This window comes from Lucilia cuprina, chromosome 4 (assembly GCF_022045245.1).
Source record: "Lucilia cuprina isolate Lc7/37 chromosome 4, ASM2204524v1, whole genome shotgun sequence".
In the NCBI taxonomy this organism is placed as follows: domain Eukaryota; kingdom Metazoa; phylum Arthropoda; class Insecta; order Diptera; family Calliphoridae; genus Lucilia; species Lucilia cuprina.
This window is the reverse complement of record NC_060952.1, coordinates 81,266,257-81,278,076: the sequence shown is the minus strand read 5'-3', so window position 1 is coordinate 81,278,076 and position 11,820 is coordinate 81,266,257. Positions and strand designations below refer to the sequence as shown.

At 21.7% G+C, this 11,820-nt stretch overlaps 1 long non-coding RNA gene across 1 annotated transcript in view; it reads left to right on the top strand.

The window, feature by feature from the left end:
• Positions 1-11,820, top strand: part of LOC124419619 — a 63,217-nt gene that overhangs the window by 24,760 nt on the left and 26,637 nt on the right. The window contains exon 3 of the long non-coding RNA XR_006940731.1: positions 6,115-6,149. This is a non-coding gene — a long non-coding RNA (uncharacterized LOC124419619). The remainder of the gene's footprint in view (positions 1-6,114; positions 6,150-11,820) is intronic.

The following is an 11,820-nucleotide window of genomic DNA, read 5'->3' as shown; positions in this document are numbered from 1 at the left end:
TCAGTTCTAGTTCAGTTCTAGTTCAGTTCTAGTTCAGTTCTAGTTCAGTTCTAGTTCAGTTCTAGTTCAGTTCTAGTTCAGTTCTATTTCAGTTCTTGTTCAGTTCTATTTCAGTTCTAGTTCAGTTCTAGTTCAGTTCTAGTTCAGTTCTAGTTCAGTTCTAGTTCAGTTCTAGTTTAGTTCTAGTTCAGTTCAAGTTCAGTGTTAGCTCAGTTTTAGTTCAGTTCTAGTTCTGCTTATTGCTTATTCCGATATTTTATTTATCTTATTTTGTTTGCTGGGTATTAATATAGTTTCTATCAATTAAATGGCGCCAAACATGTTTTGTACGTTTATTTTTTCGAAAAAAGTCATGCTGGTTATTAAACAATATAAATTAAAATAAAAACAACTTAATGAATGAATTAATTTTATTTTTCTTTTCTACACATATTTTTATATTCTTTTGCTTTAGTATTTTTTTATTGCCTATAATTGAATTTTATCTTTATGATGATTTAGGGTGTTTATTGCGTAGAAAACATAAACAAAACAAATAACTATGACCCCCCAATAATTGTTTGATATCAAACTTCAGAAATCATAACTTAACGTTGGTGTGGTCAATTATAAAAAAATTAGTGATTAAATTTAAAATTTTCTCTTTAAGAGCCTTTTTACAGTGTCAAATGTGTGTTGTGTTTGATGTTTTCTAACTGTCAATATCAGACATTGGATATCACTTATTTAGAAATTTCAAAGCTGTCTGTCATCTCATACTTTATAAAGCCAACTCATACTCCATGATGTTGTGTAAACATGTTATCCATGAAATAATGTTCTCTACATTTTCCCAACGTTAATTTGACATATTTATGACACACCAATTAAATGTCACATTGTTACCTGTTATCTATCCTCTCTCCGCTCGCTTCCTATCTGTCACTCCACTTAGAGAAATATATATATAATTAAGTTTGTAAACTCTATATTTTAAGCCAATTGTTGTTTGCTTTAATTTTTAACCTTCAATTTAGTGTGATGTGAAAATTTTTCTTTTTATCTTATTGTTGTTGTGATTTTATTACATTCAACTGCAATTTTATTTACAAAATGTTAAATGCAATTTGATTTCGTTTTTGTTATTGTGAATAACAAACCTCCGGCATTGCAAAAACTGACAACAAAAAAAAGATGTAGAAAAAAAGGAAATCGAAACTGTCAGATGAAAGGATGCAATTGTATATGACTGTCAATTTAACATTGTCTAGGCAAGGCAATACAATGAAAATTTATACAAATTTTTTAAACAGTGGAATCATTAGCACGATGCATTTTCATTATAGAGTTTTTAACAAAAAAAAATATCTATTTTTGGAAGCTTTCTAAAACTTTTATTTAATAAACTTTTTTAAAGAAAGCCATTATAAAAAACTTTTATACAAGAAAAATTTCAAATAAAACTTTTCTAGAAGAAATCTTTTTTAAATAAACTTTTCTAGAAGAAAACTTTTTAACAAAACTTTTATAAAAGAATACTTTTTTGAGAAACTGTTTTAGAAGAAAACTGTCTGGAGTAACTTATCTAGAAGAAAACTTTCGAAACAAAAAACTTTTCTAGATGAAAGCTTTCGAAATAAACTTTTCTAAAAGAAAACTTTCTAAAGAAACTTTTCTAAAAGAACACCATTTAATGAAAATTTCTATATGAAGAAACTTTGCTAGAAGAAAAGAAGCTGTTCTGGAAGTAAACTTTGTAGAGGAACTGTACTAGAACAAAAATTTCTAAAGGAACTTATTATAATTATTATTATAAAAGAATACTTTGTAGAGAAAAAAAACTTTCTGAAGAAGTTGTTCTAGAAGAAAACTTTCGGAGAAGACTATTCTATAAGGAAACTTTTGTAAAAGGAAACTTTTTAAAGTAAACTTTCTAAAGAAACATTTTTGGAGGAAAACTTTCTAAAGAATCTGTTCTAGAAGAAAACATTCTAGAGAAACTCTTCTAGAAGAAAACTTTTGAAAGAAACTTTTCTAGAAGAAAACTTTCTAGAATAAAGCTTTCTAAAGTAACTATTCTAAAAGAAAACTGTATAATGATTTTTTTTTTAGAAAAAAACTTTCAAATGAAACTTTTCTATAAGAAAATTTTCTAAAAAAAACTTTCTAAAGAAGCTTTCCTATAAGAAAACTTTCTAAACAAAACTTTTAAAAGAAACTTTTCTGAAAGAAAACTTAATAAAGAAACTTTCTACAGAATCTTTTCTATAGGAAAACTTTCTAAAGAAATTTCTCTTTAAGCAAACTTTCTAAAAAAGCCTTCCCATAAGAATTTTTTTTAAAAATCTTTTAAAGGAAACTTTTCTGAATAAAAGCTTTCTTAAGAAACTTTTTTAAAAGAAAATTTTCTAAAGAAACTTTTCTATAAGAAAACTTTTTAAAGAAGTTGTTCTATAAGAAAACTTTCTAGAGAAACTGCTCTAGAAACATTTTATAAATAAACTTATCTAAAACAAAGCTTTCTAGACAAACTTTTCTAGAAGAAAACTTTTTAAAAACTGTTCTGGAAGAAAACTTTCGAAAGAAACTTTTTTAGAAGAAAACTTTCGAAAGAGTCTATTCTGGAAGAAAACCTTTAAAAGAAATTTTCCTATAAGGAAACTTTCTGACGAAACCTTTCTAGAAGAAAGCTTTCTATAGAAACTTTTCTAGAAGAAATCTTTCTAAAGAAGCTGTTCTAGAAGAAAACTTTTGAAAGAGACTATCCTAGAAGAAAACTTTCTAAAAGAAAGCTCTCTAACGTAACTTTTTTAGAAGAAAACTTTGAAATTAAACTTTTATATAAGAAAACTTTCAAATGAAACTTTCCTGTAAGAAAACTTTCAAAAGAAACTTTCCTGTAAGAAAACTTTCAAATGAAACTTTCCTATTAGAAAACTTTCTAAAGATTCGTTTCTATACAAAACTTTTATATAACCACTGTTTTTCATCTTTATTTCCAAACGTATATTATTATGGACATTAAAAGTAACTATGTACGTAAAATTACCAGAATAAAAAAAATTGTTTAAAATCCACAATAACAACATGTAACAACAAAGTGCAACTAAATAATGCAGTTGTGCATAATACAACAACTACAATGTACCATAAAAAGAAAAGCAAAAAAGTGGGTAAAAAAGAGATATTTTGTTTTACACCCCCCTTGGGATGAAGTGATTTTATCCATTTTTGTATTTAAGGCAGACAACTGACACTAATGTTGGCATCATCTTATTGTACATACTGTTTGGTTGACTGCATATTATGTACTTTCAACGAAAATCGTTTTAAACAGGGATGGTAAAATGAAATTAGCAAAAAAATTATCTCTAGATATTTTTCTTTTCTAAAATACTTTAGAAAGTTTTCTTTTAAAAAGTTTCTTTAGAAAGTTTTCTCTTAGAGATTTTTCTTTTCATAGAATATTTACTTTAGAATATTTTCTTCTAAAAAAGTTTTCTTATAGAAAAGTTTCGTCGGAAATTTTTTTAGGAAGTTTTGTTGACGAAAAGTTTCTTTAAAAAGTTTTCTTATAGAAAAGTTTCTTTAAGAAGAGCTTATTGAGAAAGTTTTCTCATCGAAGAGCTTATTCAAAAGGTTTTTTTTTTATAGAAACATTCCTTTAGAAAGTTTTCAGATAGAAAAGTTACTTTAGAAAGCTTTCTTCTAGAAAAGTTTCTTTAGAAAGCTTCCTTCTAGACAAGTTTCTTTAGAAAGTTTCTTTGGAAGATTTTCCTTTAGAAAAAGTTTCTTTTCAAAGTTTTCTTATAAAAAAAGTTTCTTAAGAAAGATTTGTCATATAAGAAGAGCTTTCTTTAGAAAGTATTTTTATAGAAAGTTTCTTAAGAAAGTGTTTTTATAGAAAAGTATATAGCAAAGGTTCTTTAGAAAGTGTACTTATAGAAAATTTTCTTTAAAAAAAGTTCCTTATCGAAAATTTTCTTTAGAAACTTATCTAGAAAAAAGGCAAGTTTTCCACCAGAAAAGTTTCTTTCGATTTTTTTCCTCTAGAAAAGTTTTTTTTAAAACGTTTTCTTAAAGAAAAGTTTCTTTAAAAAGTTTTCTTATAGAAAAGTTTTTTCAGAAAGTTTATAAAGTTTTCTTATAGAAAAATTTCTTTCAAAAGTTTCTTTCGAAAGTTTACTTCTAGAAAAGTTTCTTCGAAAGTTTTCTTCTAGAAAAGTTTCTTTCGAAAGTTTTCTTCTAGAAAAGTTTCCCTCCAGAAAAGTTTCTTAAAAACGTTTTATAATAAAAAAGTTTCTTTAAAATGTTTTCTTATAGAAAAGTTTCTTTAAAAAGTTTTCTTAAATGAATGTTTCTTTAGAAAGGTTTTTTTTATAGAAAAGTTTGTTTAGAAAGTTTTATTTTCGAAATGTTTCTTTAGAACGTTTTTTTCTAGAAAAGTTTCTTAAAGTTTTCTTCTACAAAAGTTTCTTTAAAACATTTTCTTATAGAAAAGTTTCTTTAAGAAGATCTTATTGAAAAAGTTTTCTCTTTGAAGACCTTATTTAGAACGTTTTCTAATAGAAACGTTTCTTTAGAAAGTCCTCTAATAGAAAAGTTCCTTTAAAGAGCTTTCTTCTCGAAAAGATTCTTCAAAAAGTTTTCTTATAGAAAAGTTTCTTTGGAAGGTTTTTTTTATAGAAATGTTTCATTGGAAAGATTTGTCTTACAAGAAGATGTTTCTTTAAAAAGTATTCTTTTTAAAAAATTTCTTTAGAAAGTTTTCTTATAGAAAAGTTTCTTTGGAAGGTTTTGTTGTAGATAAGTTTCTTTAGTAAGTTTTGTTCCAGAAAAGTTTCTTTAGGAATTTTTCTTATAGGAAAGTTTCTTATAGAAATGTTTCTTATAGAAAAGTTTCTTGTAGAAAAGTTTCTTATAGAATAGTTTCTTATTGAAAAGTTTCTTATAGAAAAATATCTTTCGAAAGTTTTCTTCAGAACGTTTTCTTCTAGAAAAGTTTTTTCTAAAAAGTTTTCCTTCAGAAAGTTTTTTTTTAAGTTTTCCTTCAGAAAAGTTTATTTAAAAGTTTTGTTATAGAAAGCTTTTTATAAAGCTTTCTTCTACAAAAAGTTTCTTTAAAAAGTTTTGTTATAGAAAAGCTTTTTTAGAAAGCTTTCATCTAGAAAAGTTCGTTTAAAAAGTTTTCTAATAGAAGAGTTACTTTAGAAAGCTGTTTCTATAAAAGTTTATTTAGAAAATTTTGTTAAGAAAAGTTTTTTTAGAAAGCTTCCTTGCAGAAAATGTTTTTAGAACGTTTTCTTAAAAACAATTTCTTCTAGAAAAATATCTTTAGAAAGCTTTTTAAACTTTTTAAAAAATAGCCATCCCTGTTATGAAACAAACATTTTATAGGATATAAGCTTATTTCGTTATATTTGTATTTTTCTGTATGATTACATATCTAAATATAGTAGACTGCTACAGATGTTCTTAGGCAAGATTTTTTTATGGATAACTTAAGATAAAAAATTAAGCAAATATCTAATTGAAAGCTACAGACCAATAATGGTTCAGAAAAAGTTGTGAGACGATATTTTGAAAAAGAAAAATTTTTTTTCCAACAAAAAATGTATCAGTCTATTATCTCACACAAGACACATTACATATTTGGCTTAAAATTATATTTGATATTATTTATATTATTTTCTACAATTTTTTCTTATTTTTTTCACTTTTATATTTGAAATGCTGTCAGACAGGATTTTCTGCAATTTTGTTTTTTTTTTATATAATTTTCGAATTCCATGCAAAAAAGAAAAAATAGTATTATTTAAGTGTGTGTAGAAAAAAAAGAGGAAAATACATTCTATTTTTTGGTTTATTGTTTTCATTTCATCAGAGCACCGCAGCTCAGTGCAAACGGTGCTCAGCGGCAATAATACTGCTGTTGAATGAAACTAATAATATTGTTACAACAAAAAAATTGCAAAAAAATAATAATAAATATCATTATAACAAATGATATAATTTCTCCCAGGGAGGGAAACAATTCTTCATATATGATTATTATTTTCATATAAAAATTTAATTTGATTGACATAAACATGTTTATATGTTATCAATAATATATTTCATCTTTTGTCTTTTTAGATTTAATGTCGATTAAAATAACTCTTTAACAATCGGTAAGTCGAATTAAGTAAAAATGTACTATATTTTTAAATTTTATTTTTATAGAAAAATTTCCTTAAATTTCTTTTTTAAAGAAAATTTTCTAAAAATTCTTTTTTTAAAGACAATTTTTTATAATTTTTTTCTTTTCATAGAAAATTTTCTTTTTTTAGAAAAAGTTTCCATAATTTTCTTTTTATAAAAAATTTGCAATAAATTTTCTTTTTTTATAGAAAAATTTCATAAATTTTCTTTTTTATAGAAAAATTTCATAAATTTTCTTTTTATGGAAAATTTTTTATAAATTTTTCTTTTTATAGAATTTTTTCTTTAATTTTCTATTTATAGAAAATTTTACATAAATTTTCTTATTATAGAAAATTTTACATGAATTTTCGTTTTAAAAAATATTTAACATAGAGAATTATTGATAAATATTCTTTTTTGTAGAAAATTTTCGATAAATTCTCTTTTTTATAGAGAATTGTCAATAAATACTCCTTTATATAAAGAATTTTCGATAATTTCTCTTTTTTATAAAGAATTTTCGATAATTTCTCTTTTTTATAAAGAATTTTCGATAAATTCTCTTTTTCATAGAGAATTTTTGATAAATTCTCTTTTTTATAAGGAATTTTCGTTAAATTCTCTTTTTATAAAGAATTTTCGATAAATTATCTTTTTTATGAAGAATTTTCATTAAATTCTCTTTTTATAGAGAATTTTCGATAAATTCTCTTTTTTATAAAGAATTTTCGATAAATTATCTTTTTTATAAAGAATTTTCAATAAATTCGCCTTTATATAAAGAATTTTTGATAATTTCTTTTTTTTTATAAAGAATTTTCGATAATTTCTCTTTCTTATAAAGAATTTGCGATAAATTCTCTTTTTTATAGAGAATTTTTGATAAATTCTCTTTTTCATTAAGATTTTTCGATAAAGTATTTTTTTAAAAAGAATTTTCGATAAATTATCTTTTTTATAAAGAATTTTCGATAAATTATCTTTTTTATAGAGAATTTTCAATAAATTCTCCAGTATATAAAGAATTTTCGATAATTTCTCTTTTTTATAAAGAATTTTCGATAAATTCTCTTTTTTATAAAGAATTTTCGATAAATTCTCTTTTTTATAAAGAATTTTCGATAAATTCTCTATTTTATAGATAATTTTTGAAAAATTCTCTTTTTTATGAAGAATTTTCGTTAAATTCTCTTTTTATAAAGAATTTTCGATAAATTATCTTTTTTATGAAGAATTTTCGATAAATTCTCTATTTATAGAGAATTTTTGATAAATTCTCTTTTTTATAAGGAATTTTCGTTAAATTCTCTTTTTATAAAGAATTTTCGATAAATTATCTTTTTATGAAGAATTTTCGTTAAATTCTCTTTTTATAGAGAATTTTCGATAAATTCTCTTTTTTATAAAAAATTTTCGATAAATTATCTTTTTTATAAAGAATTTTCAATAAATTCGCTTTATATAAAGAATTTTTGATAATTTCTCTTTCTTATAAAGAATTTGCGATAAATTCTCTTTTTTATAGAGAATTTTTGATAAATTCTCTTTTTCATTAAGATTTTTCGATAAATTATTGTTTTAAAAAGAATTTTCGATAAATTATCTTTTTTATAAAGAATTTTCGATAAATTCTCGTTTTTATAAAGAATTTTCGATAAATTCTCTTTTTTATAAAGAATTTTCAATAAATTCTCTTTTTTATAAAGCATTTTCGATAAATTCTCATTTTTATAGAGAATTTTCGATAAATTCTACTTTTTATAGAGAGTTTTCGATGAATTCTCTAATTTATAGATTTTCGATAAATTCTCTTTTTTACAGAAAATTTATGATAAATTTTCTTCTTTTGTAAAGTATATTCGATAAATTTTCTTTTTATAGAGAATTTTCGATAAGTTTTCCTTTTATGGAAAGTTTTCAATAAATTCTGTTTTTACACAGAGTTTTCGATAAATTCTTGATTTGGAGAGAATTTTCAATTTTTTTTTTATAAAGAATTTTTGATAAATTCTTTTTTTTTACAGAGTTTTCGATAAATTCTCTTTTTATACATTTCGAATTTTCATTATCATAGAGAATTTTCGATAATTTTTTTCGTAGAGAATTTTCATTAAGTTCTCTTTTTATAGAGAGTTTTCGATTAATTCCCCTTTCACACAAAGTTTTCGATAAATTCTTTTTTATATAGAATTTTCGATTAACTCTCTTTTTATAGAGAGTTTTCGATAAATTCTCCTTTTATAGAGAATTTTCGATAAATTGTTCTTTTATAGAGAATTTTTGATAAATTCTCTTTTTATAGAGAATTTTCAAAAAATTCTCTTTTTATAAAGAATTTTCAAAAAATTCTCTTTTTATAGAGAATTTTCTATAAAATCTCTTTTCGATAAATTCTCACTTTCTTTTTATAGAAAATTTTTCTTTAATTTTCTTCTTATAGATAATTTTTCATAAATTTCCTTTTTATAGAACATTTTTCATAAATTTTCATTTTAATTTCATGGAAAATTTTCAATATTTTTTTATTAAAAATTTTCTATAATTTTTTTTTATAAAAAATTTTCCATAAATTTGTTTTATAGAAAATTTTCCATAAATTTCCTTTACAAGGGAAATTTACCATAAATTTTCTTTTATAAAAAATTATTAACAAATTTTATTTTTATATAAATTTTTATTTACTTTTAATAAAAATTTCCTATAAATTTTCCTTTTATTACAAATTTTCTATAAAATTTCGATTTAAACGTATTACTATTAAAGTGCACGATTTGAAACAAAAACCTACAAACAATAAAATGAAATTAATTACAATTTTAATAATTAATTATAAACCTAAAGCTCTAAACAAATTGAAACTATAAAACCATTTCATAATGAAATTCTCTCATAACGCCACACATACTAAATATGTAATTATGATAATTAATTAACTCTAGTAAAAACAATTAATTATAGTAATTCTTTAAAACTTCTCAAAACACTCATATAAATATCATTTAATTAGATAATAAATATTCTATTTGAGGTGTGTGTAAACTTCAGCAAAAAAAAAAAAAAAAAAAAAAAAAAAAAACAACAAATGAAAACATGCAATAACTTCAATTCAGAAAATGCAGCAGGTTCTATTTATGTCATTTACAAATTCAATTCTAATGTGCGAACAATTATTTCAATCAATTATTTATTAAACAATTTTAATTTTGCATAAAAATGCTATTAATTTAAATATATGCACATGTACACATGAATGTAATAATTTATTAGAATAGAAAATAATATGTTTGTATGCATGTGTAATTGAAGCACTTGTTTTTATAAATAAATATTAACAATAAACACAATTAATACAAAACATTTAATACTATTGTTAATCGGTAATTGTATGCAACAAATAGAATTCCTACACAGTCAGTGTTGGAAAAGAATTAAAACTTTTTTCTCTTTATGAATTTTCGATAAATTCTCGATAAATCTCTGTTTTATAGAGAATTTTTATTAAATTCTCTTTTTATATAGAATTTTCGATAAATTCTCTTTTAGAAAGTTTTCGATAAACTCTCTTTATCGTAGAGAATTTTTTGATAAATTTTTTTTTTTGTAGAGAATTTTCATTAAATTCTCTTTTTTATAGAGAGTTTTCGAATAATTCACTTTTTATAAAGAATTATCGATAAATTCTCTTTTTAGAGAGAGTTTTCGATATATTCTCTTTTTAAAGAGAATTTTCGATAAATTCTCTTTTAATAAAGAATTTTTGATAAATTCTCTTTTAATAAAGAATTTTTGATAAATTATCCTTTTTGTAGAGAATTTTCGATAAACTTTCTTTTTGTAGAGAATTTTAAATAAATTATCTAGAGAATTTTTGATAAATTCTCTTTTTATAGAGAATTTTTGATAAATTTTCTTTTTATAGAGAATTTTCATTAAATTCTCTTTTTTATAGAGAGTTTTCGAATAATTCTCTTTTTATAAAGAATTATCGATAAATTCTCTTTTTAAAGAGAATTTTCGATAAATTCTCTTTTAATAAAGAATTTTTGATAAATTATCCTTTTTGTAGAGAATTTTCGATAAACTTTCCTTTTTTAGAGAATTTTAAATAAATTCTCTAGAGAATTTTAAATAAATTCTCTAGAGAATTTTAGATAAATTCTCTTTTTATAGAGAATTTTCGATAAATTTTCTTTTTATACAGAATTTTCAATAAATTCTCTTTTTATAGAGAACTTTCGATAAATTCTCTTTTTTAGAAAATATTCGATAAATTCTCTTTTATACGGATTTGTTTTTATAAGTTCTCTTTTTTGGTAGATCATTTTCGATAAATTCTTTTTTATAGAGAATTTTCGATAAATTCTCTTTTGTAGAAAATTTTAAAATTTTTTTAGAGAATTTTGGATAAATTATCTTTTTATAGAGAATTATCAATAAATAAATTCTCTTTTTACAGAGAGTTTTCGATAAATTCCCTTTTTAAAAAGGATTTTTGAGAAATTCTCTTTTTATAGAGAATTTTCGATAAATTCTCTTTTTATAGAGAATTTCGATAAATTATATTTTTAATGAAAATTTTCGATAAATTCTCTTTTTATAGAAAATTTTTGATAAATTATCTTTTTAGTAGAGAATTTTCGATAAACTTTCTTTTTTGTAGAGAAATAAATTGTCTTTTTATAGAGAATTTTCAATAAATTCTCTTTTTATAGAGAATTTTCGATAAATTCTCTTTTTATAGAGAATTTTTGAAAAATTTTCTTTTTATAGAGAATTTGCGATAAATTCTCTTTTTAGAGAAAATTTTTCATAAATTTTCTTTTTATAGAGAATTTTCGATAAATTCTCTTTTTTATAGAGAATGTTCGATAAATTCTCTTTTTTTATAGTGAATTTTTGATAAATTCTCTTTTTCGTAGAGAATTTTCGATAAATTCTCTTTTTCGTAGAGAATTTTCTATAAATTCTCTTTTTCGTAGAGAATTTTTGATAAATTCTCTTTTTCGTAGAGAATTTTTGATAAATTCTCTTTTTATAGAGAATTTTTGATAAATTCTCTTTTTATAGAGAATTTTCGATAATTTTTTTTATAGAGAATTTTCGATAAATTCTCTTTTTATAGAAAATTTTCGATAAATTTTTTTTGTTAGAGAATTTTTGATAAATTTTTGTTTTCTTAGAGAATTTTCGATAAATTCTCTTTTTCGTATAGAATTTTTGATAAATTTTCTTTTTCGTATAGAGTTTTCGATAAATTCTCTTTTTATAGAGAATTTCTATAAATTATTTATTTAAAGAGAATTGCAATTAATTCTCTATTTGTAAAAAATTAAAAAAAAATTTAGATCGTTTTTAAAATTTTATTAATATTTTTCGGTAAATTCTCTTCTTATAGATAAATTTTCATTCATTTAAGGAAGATTTTAGATAAATTCTTTTTTTATAGCAAATTTTTGATAAATTCTTATTTTATAGGGAATTTTCGATTAATATTCTTTTTATGGAAAATTCCCATAAATTTTCTTTTTATAGAAAATATTTGAAAAAAAATTATTATTTTTATAGAAAATTATCGATGCATTTTCTTTTTATAGAAAATTATCGATGCATTTTCTTTTTATAGAAAATTATCGATAAATTTTCTTTTTATAAAAAGTG